Source organism: Schistocerca serialis, chromosome 2 (assembly GCF_023864345.2).
Source record: "Schistocerca serialis cubense isolate TAMUIC-IGC-003099 chromosome 2, iqSchSeri2.2, whole genome shotgun sequence".
Classification (NCBI taxonomy): Eukaryota; Metazoa; Arthropoda; class Insecta; order Orthoptera; family Acrididae; genus Schistocerca; species Schistocerca serialis.
Genome location: NC_064639.1, coordinates 537,835,304 through 537,855,111, shown reverse-complemented (window position 1 = coordinate 537,855,111; position 19,808 = coordinate 537,835,304). Strand labels below are relative to the sequence as shown.

The window sequence follows — 19,808 nt, the reverse complement described above, 5'->3', positions numbered from 1 at the left end:
CCCTCTAAAACCTCCACTGCCTATCGGTATACAGTTGATAAATAAAATGCAGATGGAAACCTGTATCTGAAACTGTCATTCAACCAGGCAAGAGAGCTTTACATTCATAGGAGACAAGGTCCGATAGTGCAGAAGCTAGCCCCATCTTCTCTACTGGCGATTATGGAAATCAGTTGCTATCACTGAACAACAAACAACACAGCGAGACGTCCACCTACGGTCTGTCATCGTACAAAGTGACCTGTACTGCTGAAGGGGTCGTCTAATGGCAAGCACCAGCGTCTATGCTCTGCAGTGTCGTTGGATGTCGTTTCCGAACATGGGTTCCTATCCTCAATTTGTTTCTCAAGATACCCTCTACAACCTCTCGAAGTTTGTAGCATCATTTCTGGAACACCCTGTAAAATCAGTGTAAATCAGTGTAAAAAATCTTGTTTCATGATCCTTGAACCAACTATTATCGCTGATTAAATTATGTTCTATGCAAAATTCTACCAGGTGGCTTCCTCTTTCATTACTTTCCCCCATTCAATGTTCTCCTACTATTTTTCCTTCTTTTCCTTTTCCTACTGCTGGGCTCCAGTCACTCAGCACAACTAGATGTTCCTCCCCCTTAAGTACCTCAATGATTCCCTTTATCCCATCATACACTCTTTCAGTCTCTTCATCATCTGCAGAGCTGGTTGGCATTTACACTTATACTACAGTGATGGATGTTGGCATTGTGTCTATCTTGGCTACGATAAAACATTCACTATTCCGCTAAAAGTAGTTCACCCGCATTCTTATTTTCTTTCTCCTTCTGGACCTACTCCTGCATTACCCCTATTTGATTTTATACTTATAGCCCTGTAGTCACGTAACTGAAGTCCTGTTCCTCCTCCCATCAAACTTCACTCATTCCCAACACATCTTTCTTCAAACTCCCCATTTCCCTTTTTAAATTTTCTAAACTACCTACCCGATTATGGGATCTAACATTCCAGCTTGCAATCCGTAGAACGTCAGCTTTGTTTCTCCTGACGACAATATCTTCCAGAGTAGTCCCCGTCCAGAGATCCAAATTGAGGATGATTTTACCTCCAGAATATTTTACCCAAGAGGATACTGTCTCACTTAATCATACAATGGAGCTGTATACCCTCAGGAAAAGTGATTGTTGTAGCTTCCCCTTGCTTTCAGGTGTTCGGAGTACCAGCACTGCAAGTAAATAATGGTTGCTCTTACAAGGTCACACCACTCAAACATCCATACTGTTTCCCCTGCAACTACTGCAAAGCCTGCTATCACTCTTGAGAAACCAAATGTTTTTCTGGGCTCTCTACTGACACTTCTCCACTGTGGTTACATCTGTGGTACGGCTATCTGTATCGTTAACGCCCGCAGAACACCCCATCTCGGTAATATCAGTGGTTCGTGACACAGATGATTCTACACAGAGAAAGCTAAACAACTGCTCTTCTTCTAACGGAAGCTTAATATAGGTTGATGGGGATCGATGCGTTCCTAATGACAAAACAAGAGGCGATCATTCTCGTTTTCAAGAGGGGTTGTAGAGCAGTCACGCTATAGGCCTATGTGTCTGACATTAGTCTGTTGTAGAATTTTATATCATGTTTTATACTCGCGTATTGTGACATTTCTCGAGACTGAAAATCTCCTTTGTACTAACCAACATCGATTCGAAAAACAACGGTGGCGTGAAAGCCAGTTAACTCCGTTCGTACGCCAGTCCCAAAAAGAAACAGATACCAGCGCCCAGGTTGATCCTGTGTTCCTATACAGTTTATCACTAATGCCTAACGAACAAAATGAGGGTCTATACAAGTGAGATGATCTTGAAAGCAATATTACAGAAAGGAAGAGGACGTAGATGTGGATGAGATGGGAGATATGATACTGAGAGAAGAATTTGACAGAGCACTGAAATACCTAAGTCGAGACAGGCCCCTCGGGTAGGCGACATTCGGTCAGAACTGCTGATAGCCTTAGGAGAGCCAGTCATGATAAAATTATTCCATCTAATGTGCAAACTGTATGGGACTCGCGAAATACCCTCAGACTTCAAGAAGAATGTTATAATCGGAATTCCAAAAAAAGGTACGTGCTGACAGGTGTGAAAGTTACTGAACTATAAGTTTTATAAGTTATAGTTGCAAATAGTAACACAAATTCTTTACAGAAAGTGGAAGAACTTGTAAAGCCGACCTCAGGAAAGATCAGTTTGAATTTTGGAGAAATGTTGGAAGACGCGAAGTGATACTGACCATACAACTGACTTTAGAAGAAAGGTTAAGGAAAAGCAAATCTACGTTTATGGCATTTGTAGACTTAGAAAAGAGGACTGGAATACACTCTTTCAAATTCTGGAGATGGGAGAGACTAAATACAGGGAGCAAAAGGCCATTTACAACTAATACATAAACCTGATGGCAGTTACAGGAGTCGAGGGACTTTGTTAACAATGAACAAAGATTTAAGTGTTAGGAAGTCTTTTCTGAAGATATTTGTCTGGAGTATAGCCACATATGGAAGTAAAAAGGGACGATTAACAGTTTAGACAAGAACAGAATAAAAACGTATGAGAAGTGGTGCTACAGAAGAACACTGAAGATTAGATGGCTAGATCACACAACTAATGAGAAGGTACTGAATAGAATTGACGAGAAAAGAAATTTGTGGCACAACCTGACTAGAAGAAGAGATCGTTCGACAGGAATCATTCTGAAATATCAAACGATCATGAACTTAGTACTGAAGAGAAGTGTGGGAGGTAAGAATCGTAGAGGGAGACCAAGATATGAATACAGGAAGCAGATTCAGGAGAATGTAGGGTGCAAGAGTTATTTGGAGATGAAGAGGCTTGCACAGGATAGAGTAGCATGGAGAGCTGCACCAAACCAGCATTCGGATTGAAGACACCAACTAACAATAATAATACAGAAATCATAATATAATTTTAAAATAAGTAGTAGAGACAAGTAGTAGAGACAATTTTTCGCGGAGCACCTATTTACTTCCCGCGCAGTACAGTTTAGGAAAACCTTCGCTATTGGATAACGTCGGAAATTCCATGAAGTTTTTAGTGGAGCAAGAGAAGTCACAAGGCCACGAAACTGCAGAGAAATTCAGGATGACTTGTTGCAGGGATTGGCACTCAACATAAACAAATGTTAACAAATTGCTGTGGCGACACAAACAGCAAGCGCCAACAACTACTCGGAATACCACGGCCCGCACGCGGACAGACAGAAGGCCATGGCAACTCAAACCGAGAAGCCACACCACCTGACCAACAGAGGCACCAGCGGCAGGGTCACGCATATGCACGCAGCAACACTATGTGATCAAAAGTATCCGGACACCTGGCTGAAAATGACTTACAAGTTCGTGGCGCCCTCAATCGGTAATGCTGGAATTCAATATGGTGTTGGCCCACCCTTAGCCTTGATGAAAGCTTCCACTCTCGCAGGCATACGCTCAATCAGGTGCTGGAAGGTTTCTTGGGGAATGGAAGCCCATTCTTCGCGGTGTGCTGCACTGAGGAGAGGTATCGATATCGGTCGGTGAGGCCTGGCACGAAGTTGGCATTCCAAAACATCAAAAAAATGTTCTGTAGAATGCAGTTCAGAACTCTTTCCAGGCCAGTCCATTACAGGGATGTTACTGTCGTGTAACCACTCCGCCACAGGCCGTGCGTTATGAACAGGTGCTAGACGGTTTTGAAAGATGCAATCGCCATCCTCGAATTGCTCTTCAACAGTGGGAATCAAGAAGGTGCTTAAAACATCAGTGTAAGCCTGTACTGTGATAGTGCCACGCAAAACAATGACGGGTGCAAGCCCTCTCCATGAAAAACACGACCACACCACAATACCACCTCCTCCGAATTTTATTGTAAGCACTGCACACGCTGACACATGACGTTCTCCGGGGATTCGCCATACCCACACCCTGCCATCGGATCGCCATATTGTGTACCGTGTTTCGTCACTTGACACAACCTTTTTCCACTGTTCAGTTGTCCAATGTTTACGCTCCTTTCACCAAGCGAGGCGTCGTTTAGCGTTTACCGGCGTGATGTGTGGCTTACGAGCAGTCGCTCGACCATGAAATCCAAGTTTTCTCGCTGCCCGCCTACTGTCACTGTACTTGCAGTGGATCCTGATGCAGTTTGAAATTCCTGTGTGATGGTCTGGATAGATGTCTGGCTATTACACATTACAATCCTCTTCAACTGTCGGCGGTCTCAGTCAACAGAATAGGTCGGCGTGTACGCTTTTGTGCTGCACCTGTCCCTTCACGTTTCCACTTCACTATCACATCGTAAACAGTGGACCTAGCGATATTTAGGAGTATGCAAATCTCGCGTACAGACGTGTGACAGAAGTAACACCCAGTCACCTGACCATGTTCGAACTCCGTGAGTTCTGCGGAGCGCCCCATTCTGCTCTCTCACGATGTCTAATGATTACTGAAGTCGCGGATATGGAGTACCTGGTAGTAGGTGGCAGCACGATGCACCTAATATGAAAAACATGTTTTTAGAGGTGTCTAGGTACTTTTGATCACATACTGTACAATCAGCGCACGCAGACCGAACTATTTCCTATTTCCTTCGAAGTCGATTGGAGCCAATCACACATGGGGTAACACTCCGTGAGGCAATTGTTTAGGATCTCGCTCTTGCTGCAGATTTTTTCCAGCGCAGCAAGCAGCCCCAGAAAGACGTCGCCAGGACATCACTCGCTACAATGTGGATGCCTCTCCACTCTCAACGTCACCAAGGCACCGGCCTTCGTTAATGTAGTGGTGCCGTACGAGGAGGCCTGGGAACACTCTGCTTCAGTACTTCTTCACCACTTTGATAGTGTCGGAGTTAGTGATGGTACTATTTACACGAACTTGGACTATTTCTCTGGTTCTCTCATCGGGACCTTATCAGCTAAGTACGATCCCGAGAAATTCCAGGTGTTGTGATTCCATTAAAATTTTTGTACTTTGTCTGCTAAGACTCTGGATTTTAACTTTTGGTTCCTATTTCAGAACTTAACTTTGTTCAGTAACTGGGAAACCTTACGCTACACTTCAGACTTTAATTTTCTCAAACTTATAAACTTTACCTTTGTGGAACTCTGAGGTTGTGTTTGTTGTTGATCATTCATTTCATGACGACGCAACTTTGTTTCTTTGGAAGTTACTGATTGTGTTGCTGTAGGACAAGTAGGAATACGTTTGTGACAAAAAAACGGCTCTGAGCCCTATGGGACCTAACTTCTGAGGTCATCAGTCCCCTAGAACTTAGAGCTACTTAAACCTAACTAGCCTAAGGACATCACACACATCCATGCCCGAGGCAGGTTTCGAACCTGCGACCGTAGGTGGTCGCGCGGTTCCAAACTGTTGCGCCTAGAACCGCACAGCCACCCCGGCCGGCCGCTTGTGACACACAAAATGTTTACAATAAAACTTCTTAACGGTGCGCCTGATGTATTTTCGTGTGATATTTTCGTTGGAACGTGACATATCACATATTACGCATAAATAAGCAGAAAGCCGCGCGGGGAAGCCATGCGATCTGACGCACCTTGCCATGGTTCGGGCGGCTCTCCGCATCGAAGGTTCGAATCCTCCCTCGTGCATAGTTGTATGTGTTGTCCTTAGCATAAGTTAGTTTAAGTTAGATTAAGTAGTGTGTAAGGCTAGGGACCTATGACTTCAGGAGTCTGTTCCCAGAAATTTCCAAAATTTAAACAATTCCAGAACAATCAGTGGAAGCAGTTACTTCCACAAAAGCTCTAAGAGTATTGTACCGAGCGCTTTAAAGTGGAACAACAATATGAAACTATTAGCAGTAAGACAGATGCCAGACTGAGATTCACTGTTAGAATCCTCAGGGAATGTAGTTCACCAACAAAGGCTGTATGTCAGTTTGATAGAGGAAACACAGACGATCCAAGAAAGAGCAGCACAATTCGTTACCCGTTCATGTAGGAAACGTCACCGAGATGCTCAGCCACTTCCAGTGGCAGACACTGAAAAAGAGATTTTCTGCGTCTCGGTGTGTTTTACTATTAAACTTGTGAGAGCGTACCTTCGTAGAAAGCCAGCTACTGTACACTGATAAACAATCGTGACCACTGCCCACTGCGACATTGGAGGCCGCTTGGTGGAGTTGCCGGCCCGTGACGCGGTAACAAAAATATGTGAGGGAAGAAAACACGAGCGGGGGATCAGCCTAACGAGGATATGGGCTGCGAATGGGGAAATTCATTGAGATACGCTACTTTGACAAAGGGCAGATTGTTTCGCAGTGCCTATGAACGAGTATATCGGAAACGGCTAAGATGGTCGAATGTTCACGTGCTACTGCCGTGAGCCTCTACGGAAAGAAGTAAGAAGGCAGTGAAACTACCACTAGGCGCTATATTTTGTAAATCCACTACCCTTCGCAGAACGTGGGATTCGTAGGCTTGTATGCTCTGTAAAGTAGGATAGACAGTGATCTGAGGTATCTCTGCCGAAAGAACACAATGCTGGTGCACGCACAAGAGTTTCGTAGCTCACCGTTCACTGTACATTGTTGAACAGGGAGCTGCACAGCAGATCACCCCTACATATTCACATATTGATCTAACGACATCGTCAGTTACGATTGCAGTGACCACAGGACCATCGGGACTCGACGGTCGATCAATGGGGACGTGTCGGCTCTTCGGGTGAATCACATTTATGCTAAATTACTTCGATGGTCGTTCCACAAACGCCGTCATTGAGGTGAACGGCGGATCGAAATGTGCAGCACGCCACGGACGCAGGCTGGTAGGAGCAGTATTATGCTACAGTAGACATTTTCCTGCGCTTGCGTGGGACCTGTGGAAGCAATCGAAGACACGCTGGCTACTGCGAACCACCTTCGTTCCTTCATGCTTCAGGTACTCCTCGACGGCGATGTCTTCTATCAGCAGTATAATTGTCCGTGTTTCAGAGCCAGAACCGTGCTACAGTGGTTTGAGGAAACCTGTAGTGAACTCACGCTGATGTCTCGGCAAACACATTCGCCTGATGTAAATCCTATTGAACCCATCTTGGTCCCTACCGGACTGCATCACCGTGTACGCAAATCAGCGGCCCGTTATTTACGCGAATTACAAGACATGTGCGTAGACATCTAATGCCACATATCTCCACCAACCAACGAGCAAACTATCAGAACCATAATATGCGGCATCTGGAGCATGTTTTATTCCAAAGACGGAAAAACAATTTATTAATCAGATGGTCTTAATGTCTCACTCATCAGTGAATAGCTTACACCTAAGCATGTTGTTGTTGTTGTTGTGGTCTTCAGTCCTGAGACTGGTTTGATGCAGCTCTCCATGCTACTCTATCCTGTGCAAGCTTCTTCATCTCCCAGTACCTACTGCAGCCTACATCCTTCTGAATCTGATTAGTGTATTCATCCCTTGGTCTCCCTCTACGATTTTTACCCTCCACGCTGCCCTCCAGTACTAAATGGTGATCCCTTGATGCCTCAGAACATGTACTATCAACCGATCCCTTCTTCTAGTCAAGTTGTGCCACAAACGTCACTTCTCCCCAATTCTATTCAATACCTCCTCATTAGTTATGTGATCTACCCCTCTAATCTTCAGCATTCTTCTGTAGCACCACATTTCGAAAGCTTCTATTCTCTATTCTCTATTTATCGTCCATGTTTCACTTCCATACACGGCTACACTCCATACAAATACTTTCAGAAACGACTTCCTGACACTTAAATCTATACTCGATGTTAACAAATTTCTCTACTTCAGAAACGCTTTCCTTGCCATTGCCAGTCTACATTTTATATCCTCTCTACTTCGACCATCATCAGTTATTTTGCTCCCCAAATAGCAAAACTCCTTTACTACTTTAAGTGTCTCATTTCCTAATCTAATTCCCTCAGTAACACCCGACTTAATTCGACTATAATCCATTATCCTCGTTTTGCTTTTGTTGATGTTCATCTTATACCCTCCTTTCAAGACACTGTCCATTCCGTTCAACTGCTCTTCCAAGTCCTTTGCTGTCTCTGACAGAATTACAATGTCATCGGTGAACCTCAAAGTTTTTATTTCTTCTCCATGGATTTTAATACCTACTCTGAACTTTTCTTTTGTTTCCTTTACTGCTTGCTCAATACACAGACTGAATAGCATCGGGGAGAGGCTACAACTCTGTCTCACTCCCTTCCCAACCACTGCTTCCCTTTCATGTCCCTCGACTCTTATAACTGCCATCTGATTTCTGTACAAATTGTAAACAGCCTTTCGCTCCCTGTATTTTACCCCTGCCACCTTCAGATTTTAAAAGAGAGTATTCCAGTCAACATCGTCAAAAGCTTTCTCTACGTCTACAACTGCTAGAAACGTAGGTTTGCCTTTCCTTAATCTTTCTTCTAAGATAAGTCGTAGGGTCAGTATTACCTCACGTGTTCCAACATTTCAACGGAATCCAAACTGATCTTCCCCGAGGTCTGCTTCTACCAGTTTTTCCATTCGTCTGTAAAGAATTCGCGTTAGTATTTTGCAGCTGTGACTTATTAAACTGATAGTTCGGTAATTTTCACATCTGTCAGCACCTACTTTCTTTGGGATTAATTATTATATTCCTCTTGAAGTCTGAGGGTATTTCGCCTGTCTCATACATCTTGCTCAGCAGATGGTAGAGTTTTGTAAAGCCTGGCTATCCCAAGTCTGTCAGTAGTTCGATTGGAATGTTGTCTACTCCCGGGGCCTTGTTTCCACTTAGGTCTTTCAGTGCTCCGTCAAACTCTTCACGCAGTATCATATCTCCCATTTCATCTTCATCTACCTCCTCTTCCATTTCCATAATATTGTCCTCAAGAACATTACCCCTGTATAGACCCAATCCATATTCACCTACTACGTTTCCTTCTCTTCCTTTTCCTACTGTCGAATTCCAGTCACCCATGACTATTAAATTTTCGCCTCCCTTCACTACCTGAATAACTTCTTTTATCTCATCACACATTTCATCAATTTCTTCATCATCTGCAGAGCTAGTTGACATATAAACTTGTACTACTGCAGTAGGCGTGGGTTTCGTGTCTATCTTGGCCACAATAATGCGTTCACTATGCTGTTTGTAGTAGCTTACCCGCACTCCTATTTTTTTATTCATTATTAAACCTACTCCTGCATTACCCCTATTCGATTTTGTATTTATAACCCTGTATTCACCTGACCAAAAGTCTTGTTCCTCCTGCCACCGAACTTCACTAATTCCCACTGTATCTAACTCTAACGTATCCATTTCCCTTTTTAAATTTTCTAACCTACCTGCCCGATTAAGGGATCTGACATTCCACACTCCGATCCGTAGAACGCCAGTTTTCTTTCTCCTGATAACGACGTCCTCTTGAGTAGTCCCTGCCCAGAGATCTGAATGGGGGACTATTTTACCTCCAGAATATTTTACCCAAGAGGACGCCATCATCATTTAATCATATAGTAAAGCTGTATGCACTTGGGAAAAATTACGGCTGTAGTTTCCCCTTGCTTTCAGCCATTCGCAGTACCAGCACAGCAAGGCTGTTTTGGTTAGTGTTACAAGGCCAGGTCAGTCAATCATCCAGACTGTTGCCCCTGCAACTACTGAAAAGGTTGCTGCCCCTCTTCAGGAACCACACATTTGTCTGGCCTCTCAACAGATACTCCTCCGTTGTGGTTGCACCTACGGTATGGCTATCTGTATTGTTGAGGCACGCAAGCCTCCCCACCAACGGCAAGGTCCATGGTTCATGGGGGGTGGGGAGGGGGCACCTAATCATGTCTCTCGATAAGACAATTAACATAAAATTTGAAAGATTCTAAATTCGAACTTACCAGTTTCCTGTGAACCATATGCGAATGGAATAGGGAAGGAGGAAGTGACAGTGGTACACAAAGTAGCCTCCGCTTCTCACAAGTAGGGGGACTATGCTGCCTTTACCCCTAGTACCGTTATCCAAGATGGCGGCGATGACGCCATCCAAGATGGAGGATTTTGAGGGAAGTTTAAATTTTGGTGGGAAGATAGGTCAATCAGGCTACCTCCACTAGCCTAACCCCCTCCCCTCCCCTCCCCCAGAATATGGCACGAAGTTCAAATTCCATCAACACAATGCAACACACCATGGCTACCTCTACTAACCTAAGAAAATGGCGGGAAGATGGGTCAATTTGACTACCTCCACTAACCTAAGTCATCTGAACACTACCTCTTACTATGGATTGGTGGGAAATTTGAATGGTGGTGGTAGAGAAAGGTCACTTGGGCTATCTCTACTAACCTAAGAAAATGGCGGGAAAAATAGGGCACTTGTGTTACCTCCACTAACCTAAATCATCAGACTGCCACCTCTTCCTAGGAAATGGCGGGAAGAGGACTCAGCCTGTGCTGGACATAAGTATTTATTCTGCATTCAGTCTTTATTCAAACAATTTGAGGCAGTACAACCATCCAGGGTGTTCGAAACAAGGTCAAGAGTCCAACTGACCTAGTACAAGGTACCACCACCAGAGGTCACTTGCATTATTTCAGTGGTTTACGAGTAGTTTTCATGTCTACACATCAGTGTATTGCATTATTTACAAGTAGTTTGCATGTCTGTGTGCTGTGTGCCGCATTATTTCGGTAATTTAGGAGTTGTTTGAGTGTCTGCAGAGCGTTTAACATGTGTTATTTCGGTAATTTACGAGTAGTTTTCAGGTCTGTAGGCTGTGTGGCGTGACCCCAAGCATGTCAGAGCATGTGCTTTGTATCAGTGTGATAAATATACTATCTCAAATCCCTAAATAAATTGTTCCAAAGTAAGTAAAGTACACTCCTTCCTCTCTCCAGCAGCCCAGTTCAGGCTGAGTCATATTACCACCATTTTTCCACTCCAGACCGCCATCATGAATTACACACAGGTGGGATGACAGCACCCTCTGGTGGCAGTACTGTGTACTAGGTCAGTTGGACTCCAGACCTCATGGTAGAGACACTGGATGGCTGTACTGCCTCAAATTGTTTAAATAAAGACTACCTGCAAAATAAAGACTTATGTCCATACTATCCAGAACAGGCTGAGTCCTTTTCCCAGCACTCCCCCCTCCCCAGACCACCATCGTGGATTATGTCATGGGAGGGATGACAGAGCCCTCTGGTGGCGGTACTGTGTACTAGGTCAGTTGGACTCCGGACCTTGTGGCGAACACACTGGATGGCTGCACTGCCTCAAATTGTTTGAATAAAGACTGAATGCACAACAAAGACTTATGTCCAGAACAGGCTGAGTCCTCTTCGAGCCATTTCCTAGGAAGAGGTGGCGGTCTGATGACTTAGGTTAGTGGAGGTAACCCAAGTGCCCTATTTTTCAGCCGGCCGGTGTGGCCATGCGGTTAAAGGTGCTTCAGTCTGGAACCACGTGACCGCTACGGTCGCAGGTTCGAATCCTGCCTCGGGCATGGATGTGCGTGACGTCCTTGGGTTAGTTAGGTTTAATTAGTTCTAAGTTCTAGGGGACTGATGACCTCAGATGTTAAGTCGCATAGTGCTCAGAGCCATTTGAACCATTTGAACCCTATTTTTCCCTCCATTTTCTTAGGTCAGTAGAGGTAGCTGTGATGTGTTGCATTGTGCTGATGGAATTTGAACTACCCGCCATTTTCTGGGGGAGGGGAGGGGAGGTAGGGTCAGGTTAGTATAGGTAGCCCACAAGACCAAAATTCAAACCTCCCACCAAAATCCTCCATCTTGGATGATGCTATCAGATGACGTCATGGCCGCCATCTTGGTTGACGTCACCACCGCCATATTGGATAGCGGTACTTGGGGTGACGGCGGCCTAGTCCCCCTACTCTCACAGTACTGTAATTTGGATAGTATTATGTGTAGATGTAGGTGCACCTCACATTTCCATCGCCTGTGAATGACAGCTACTCTCATACAAGCGATTGTGTGGAGAACAATGTTAGCTGCTGCCCGTAAGGTTCGGCGCTTGTTCTGCTGCTAAATGCTCTCTATAGTCTATGCAGGTGGACCTGCCAATGTGTCCATGTGTCCAGCTTGTGCTGCACATGGGCCATTCAGTTTTATTTACGCGCAGCAGGAGCGTCCATCTTAGGCAATGGAGACTCCAATCCACCTGCGATGACCTGTCGACATGAGCAGTAAAATGTAGGCTGATCTTCATTGCAGCGAAGAGCCAAACACTCATCGTAGCAAGATGTCCAGTCCCTGTCGACTTGGGGCAGATAAGCATCCTGCGAGGGGCTACACTTTTGGGAAGCGCGGGCAAGTACCTTGATGTCAATCCCGATGGGTGCCTGACATAGCACCAACAAGTCCCAGAACAGTGGGAGAAAGCGAAGGTATACTTTGTCATCACTGCCAGTTACTAAGTCCGACGTCCACACACCATTAATACCTTAGTATATACTGTTCAAGATGCTGCTGCGCCTAATTCTGGAATACATAGTTGTTGTATGGGGAAACGCGGCCGATGCACAGCGGTCACCTACAGTGGATATAAAATAGAGCTGTCAAACTCGCTTGCACCTACCTCGGGATTTTCCCACGGTGAAACCTCAACTGGTAGCCGGTATACCTTACTCTGTGAGTGGTTTAGTCGATCGGCCGATGAGTTCTACGACAAATAAAGGACGTCACGGAATCGACTCATCTGCAAATTGGGTGCTAGGCTACAGGGCCCACAACGGCACCAGGTGACCACAGCTGTTGCCAGAATAATATGTTCTTCTGACTTTCTCTTGCGATTTACTTTCTGTGTTTCAGATCGACAGGAGAATGGACTGCCAAAGACGTTAGCAACGGACATTCAATAGCTCTAAGCACTATGGGACTTAATGTCTGAGGTCATCAGTTCCCTAGACTTAGAACTACTTAAACCTAACTAGCCTAAGGACATCACACACATCCATGCCCGAGGCAGGATTCGAACCTGCGACTGTAGCAGCAGCATGCTTCCGGACTGAAGAGCCTAGAACCGCTCGGCCACAGCTGCCGGCTAGACATTCAATGTCTGAAAAAAAATCTCGCTGGACCAAGCCTTACCAAATTCAGGAGAACAAGATTTCTCGTGAAGAAGATCGATGATAGAGAACAGATAACTTTAGGGGTAAAGGCTGTGCTGTCTGCTCAAGGGCTTAGTCGCATCAGCAACAGCACCTCGGACATTTGCAGGTATCGACACCTCAAGTGAGTCTTCTCTCAGCATTTACCCACAGTACTGTAGTAGACGAAATTTCTCTCAACGACCGTGATGAGTCGCTACCGAGGACAGTTACGTCTTACCTCTAACTGCACATCGTTGCTGTCACTGTTCGCCCATCACTTATTGTCCATTTTGATTAGGTGACTGTCCTATTGTCTCTCAAGGAATCAATAAGGGCTCTCGGGCACTAGTGAATCTCACAGTGTGTGTGACTCGATATCTCAAATTACTGCCCCAGCGTCGGACACTGACACACAACGGGTGGCAAGCGCCTCCCGTGTGAAGACTCCCATTGGACTCCTTGCAAATCGAATAGCGGTGATTCACTGGATCAGCTGGCCGCAACTGCAGCCGAGATCGCGAACGTACATTTGTGCGATGGCACTTAGGCAGTTAGAATCTTGGGGTTGGAAAAAATTGTCATCCCTAATATTTGCCCAGCACGGGGGATGGCAGGTAGTTAACAGTTCCTGTTCACCTCACATTGCACCAGTGTCCCACGTTAAACTCTAGCATTGTGCAGTTCGCTAGGGAGACTGCAGCCAACATTGGGAACTGCTACAACGGGGAACAGCTTGAGAACGAGACGGGAGTTCCCACGTTGTATGCCAGGCACAGTACGACCTGAAATTTTCACCCTTCATAAAATCTGGGAGGCGCAGTTATGCAGTGTTTATCAGTCATTGGGTGGATTGCAAATCGAGCACACCAATGACAGAAATGAGGCAATAGAAAATTTAGTGACCTGAAGGCAGATTGAGGGAGACCATGGAAAAAAATGACAAGCAGATGTAGCGAAGAGAAACTGAGCAGTAAATGAGAGATGTGAGCGGACAATTCGATGATCGGTCGGTCAATGGATAGTCGAACAGTAGATTGTTAGTCAGGCAGAGGATCAATCGGTCAGTCAGTGAGCAATGTGAACAGAGAGCAAACAGAGCAGAGAGTCAGTAGCTAGTCAGTCAGGTAGACAACCGTCCAGTCAAAGAGTGGTGGAGAAGACAGTCAAGAGACATTGAAGAGATGGTGAGCAGGCAGTCAGAGGTATCGGAAGATCAGTAAGTTTGCCTTCTGGGGGCATGACAACATGTTGTTGACTCATAGCCTTCAGACTTCGAGTCAGATTCCTGCATTCATTCCGAAGTTTATCGTCACTCTGTAACATATTCACTGGATCTCCTTGTCTGACGTTGCCTCTGAATGTTACATAAATACCGCCTCCGCAAGTTAGTCACTGCCGGCAGTAACCACCGTAACCGCAAGCACAGAAACACTACCTAAGGGCTCTGCACCTAAGGGATTACGTCAGCCACCATGGAAGAAGGAATGATTTAAGCCGCCCTTAAAGCTGCAGCAGATGAAAGCAGTCGGCCGTTAAACAGACGCCAAACAACGAGGTGAGACTAACGCATCGTGCCGACTTCCCATCTGTCGCACATACCTTCATGCAAAACCGATTCCGTTGACCATGAGATGAGATAATTCATTCACCTCGGTCTACAACTTTCTCAGCATTACTTAGTCGTGTCTACGCCCAATCAAATCAGTCCTGTATTTTGTATTTGTATTGATGATATTATAATAAATATAAATGCTTCCATTTTTAATCCTTCAGTTAATTTCTTTTACTACTCTGCTTGACAATTGCTAAGGAAAAGCGAAACTGTTGGACCTTAATAATCACAGGCAGTGAAGCACGACATGAAATATACTACATGCGTAGTAGTGGTATATTTATGATGAAAAATTTCGCCACATAGGAAAACAGGATAACAGACAGAAATAACGCCCATGTTTGGCATCGGTCAGACTCCCAGTATAAAGGCCGACTCTCAGTAGGGAATACGCTCTCCGCGGGCACTGGTGCACATTTTGCACCTGTTATTCATGCTGGCTACCAAACTGTTGAGAAGTCCTTGGGGGATATTGTCCCACTCCCTTCTTAAAGCGGTTTTCAGTTCTTGCACGGTTCGAGAAGGGGATATTCGGTGGGTAACACGTCTGCCTAGAGCATCCCAGGTATGCTCTATAGGTTTTAGGTCTGGGGAATATACAGGCCTTCCCGTACATTCAGGATCTAGGATCTTCAGTTCTACATCTACATCTATATCTACATAGATACTCCGCAAACCATCGTACGGTGCGTGGCGGAGGGTACCCTGTACCACTGCTCGACATTTCCCCTCCTGTTTAACTCGGAAATAGAGCGAGGGGAAAACGATTGTCTGTACGCCTCCGTATGAGCCCTAATTTCTCGTGTCTAATCTTCGTGGCCGTTACGCGCGTTGTATGCCGGCGGCAGTAGAATCGCTCGGTATTCAGCTTCAAATACCGGCCCTCTAAATTTTCTCAATAGTGTTTCACGAAAAAAACATCGCCTTCCCTCCGGAGATCCCCATTTGAGCTCCCGAAGTATGTATACAAAAGCGCAGGTGACTCCAGTATACAAGAAAGGTAAAAGAACGGACCCGCAAAATTATAGACCAATATTCCTAACTTTTGTTTCAGTGTGTCCACTCCTCAGAGGTCCTGTGAGTGTGGACAGGACACGTATTCCAGAAAAAAATTGGGGACCTACCGCACCGCTAAACAGGCGGACATGATCCAGAACGATCTCCCTGCAATACCGTTGTGCTGCAACAGTATCACATGCGAAGATAAGCAGTAGTGTTCGATCATTGTGCATAATACACGCCCACAACATAACACGTAGGCCTTACCGATAACGTTCATGAGAATTCTGTGGTGTGTAACGTGTTCCCCTCTCCCTCCACACTAACTGGTGGCCACAGTGAAACGGGATTCGTAGATGAACATCATTTTGGAGCAGTGTTGCAGGACCCCAACCAAAGTGCTGCCTACGCCAACGAACTCTTTCTCGACAACGGCTTGGCTGAAGTGGGATGCATAAACAGGCTTCCGAACCTGCAAACCAACCTGATTTTTTCGCCATATAATGGTTCCGCCAGCGATCTGGCTAGGAGTGAGATGTTTGTTCCTTTTCGTCACTGGGTCTACGTATCGATTCTCTTGCGTTGTGGTAGTCCGTCTTCCACATGGCATTTCCAGTTTCCACCGACCTTTTCTAATCGTGAGATGACACTTTTGGACACACCCATTAATGTGGCCACCGAAGTGATACTTTGACCATCTTCGAGGCGTCCAGCTTCTCGTCTAAGATCGTAAGCACTCAAATGGTGTATTGCAAACATGTTGCCGTACCACACCGTACGTCACACTAATCGGTTCCACAACAACCTACATCAGACACTGTACTGCATGAATTGTCGAATGCATAGAGAACGTTCGTGCACAGGCTTCACTGCAGTTAACACGTCTCACCCTCATCATTTAATTTCACTATCATTTGTCAGGTGTTCCATAGCAGTTGTTGGTTGTTCCATAGAAACTGGCGGTTGTTCTTAGCAAATGTCAGTCAGTGTACATTTGGTGCCTAGCGTGGTGCGATTTGCATATTAATTTTCAAGATTTGTTTATAAGGCGTTGTATTGACCACAGTGTGTACCAATCGGTTTTAAGGAATCAGCTCAGTAAGATGGACCGAGCGAAGTGGCGCAGTGGTTAGCACATTGGACTCGCATTCGGGAGGACGACGGTTCAATCTCGCGTCCACCCATCCTGATTTAGGTTTCCCGTTATTTCCCTAAATCTCTCCAGACAAATGCTACGATGGTTCCTTTCAAAAGCCACGGCCAACTTCCTTCCCCATCCTTCCCTAATCCGATGAGACCGATGACCTCGCTGTCTGGTCTCCTCCCCCAAAACAATCCCAACCCAGTAAGAAGGGTTGTTGCCCACCCCAGTTAACTGTGTAGTCTAAAGCACTGCTTTCCAGGGGGGGGGGGGGGGCGGGGGAGGGGGGAGGGGGGGGGAGGCGTGCCAGTCCCCAGCAAGAACCCGCCTGGAGGATTAGTGTCGAGGTCTGGTGTGCCGGCCAGTCTCTGGATGGTTTTTAAGGCGATTTTCCATCTGTCTTGGCGAATGCGGGCTGGTTCCCCTTATACCGCCTCAGTTACACCATGTAGGCGATTGCTGCGCAAACACTTACTCGTGTATGCATACACCATAATTACTCTACCACGCAAACATTGGGGTTACACTCGTCTGGTGTGAGACGTTCCCAGGGGGCGAGGGAGGGGGGCGGGGTGGACGGGGGGGGGAGTCCACTTGGGGGGCCGAACAGCACAATAACCCTGGGTTCGGTGTGGAGCGGCAGGGGGGTGAGTGTACTGCTGTAGCATGTTATGGGATTGTGTACCACAGAGGGAAGCGGCGGGGACGAAACCTCTCTGTCGTTTCTAGATCCCCAGTTCCGTACAATACAATACGATACATAGCTGGGTTGACCACGAAATCTGATGGAGTGACAGAAAGCGGCTCCTGTGTTTTAATGGGCCCATGAGACATCGTGAAAGTTGCCCAAATTGTTGATGCCTCAACACGGACTGTCCAAAGCGTCTACAAGGAATGATGGACCAGTCGCAACCAAGTAACACAGTGTAAGAACAGCAATCATAAAAAGAGCCTAATAGACAGGGAGAAGAGACGAGTCAATGACAACAGGTTTCAATGCCGACGTGAACTGGTGATATCACTGAATGCAGGTCCATTTCAGCCACTTTACAAGTGAACATTGTGAAGGAAACTGCACACAATGGATATTTGGAGCCAGACACCTCCAAAAAGGCCATTCTTCACAGTGATATACAAAACTGCGAGTTTTTGGTGGGGCACACAGCACAGAGCCTGGAGAGTATTTGACTGGGGCCGTACAGAGCCACCCTACAAGTCGCGATTTTGTCTCTTTTCAAGGTGTCGAGTGGACCAACAGTCCAATGAAACCTTTAACCCATAATATGGTTCAGACTGCATTTAGTTCTGTAGTGTTTTGAGGGCGTTCTTCGTACTGTGACTTGGGTCCACTCTTTCAGGTTATCGTAAATATGCACCTGGATGTTTATTTCAGCATTCTCCATGAGTAAGTGTTGCATTTTCTTCTGAATATTCATGACGAGTACACTCTGGACACTCCTATCTTCCAAGATGACTACAGCCAGGTTCATACGGCTGTACGGATACGTACCTGATTTGATGAACACTCAGGCACTCTTTCACACCTCCACTGGCATTCTAAATTGCCCAGTATCTGTTTCATAGGAAATGCGGGTAACTAAGTGGAACAGCGAATCAAATGTATGAGAAGTGTTCAAATGAAAAGATGTGAAACATCATAGCAACTAAAGTGGTTGAAATTCGCATATCCCAAAGTAGTGAGACATCTAGTAATGCGAATGTAGTCTCCGGCGTAGTTCTGCGCATGCGCGGGTACATGACTCGGGAAAGAAGCAGGCAGTTTTGTGTTCCGTCCATATGATGCAGCACTACGTGTGAAGATATCATGGCGTTCACATTGCACAATTCGACGACTCGGAGGCAGCGATGTGGTATCAGATATTTGACTATGGAAGATGTGCTGTCACCGCAAGGCACCACACTTGGTAGGTTGTAGGCTTCAAATCGGTCGCGGTCCGTCACTACACATCGGACCCGCGAGTCGCCACTGTCGACGCTAGCAGAGCGAGCGCCGCCACCCTGTTGGTCTTAAGAGACAAGCTAGCGCATTGCCCAGTACTACAGCCGACTTTAATAGGAATGGTTAACATGTTATAGCTTCAGAGATCTCATTTGCAGAGACACTAGTTAGCATAGCCATCAGCTAAGTCAGTAGCTACGACCTAGCCAAACGCCACATACAGTTTATCCATTAACAATTGATCTACATGTGTGAAGAAATCAAAATTGTAAAGAAGTATTCGCATTTCAGTCTATAACTGCACTTGTAAATATGATTGGACAAAGTCAAGATCGACGTTCACCGCTGATGCTGAATTAAAGTTAAGTATTTAATTGTATTCCTGTCTATTAACTTTCTAATCACCTAAGATGTTCCAGATACATCCCTTCAAGTATAGTTCATTGATCCTCACGTCAGCCTACGTGACCAACGTGTGCAATTAATGGCCACCCCTCGTGGTCAGACTAAGAGTCAAATTGCGTGACTCAGCCGGGTCACCCTATATCCATGGGGCTCATAGTTCCGCCTCATACATAACAGAAGGGGCTAAACCGGCCGATATTCATCGCCGGATGGCGGCCGTATATGTGGGAGACAGTACGTTCAATAAGTCATTGAGAAATTGAAACGCCTATTGTCGTGAAGGCCGCGAGTATTTGAGTGATGATCCGAGACCAACCCAAACAAACAAGGTAATCACGGCCGAAGACATCAGCAAGGTGAGCTACCTCGTGAGAAGTCATCGGCGTATCACAATATGAATGTAGGCAGTGATGGTGGGGGCCATTGTGGGAAAAGTGTGGACAAATGTGCAGGACATGCTGGGTTACCGGAAGATGTGCGTGCAGTGGGTTCCGAAGTTAAGCTCTGAGAACCTCAAAAGAATCTGCGTATGGGGCTAACACTTCAACACCTGTCCAGTTTCATGAACACCCTGCTTTCCTA

General features: G+C 45.8%; 1 protein-coding gene across 1 annotated transcript in view; it reads right to left on the bottom strand.

Annotated features, from left to right (window-relative positions):
* The window catches only part of LOC126456185 (pyruvate kinase PKLR-like), a 151,393-nt gene that overhangs the window by 72,732 nt on the left and 58,853 nt on the right, over window positions 1–19,808 (bottom strand). The window lies entirely within an intron of this gene.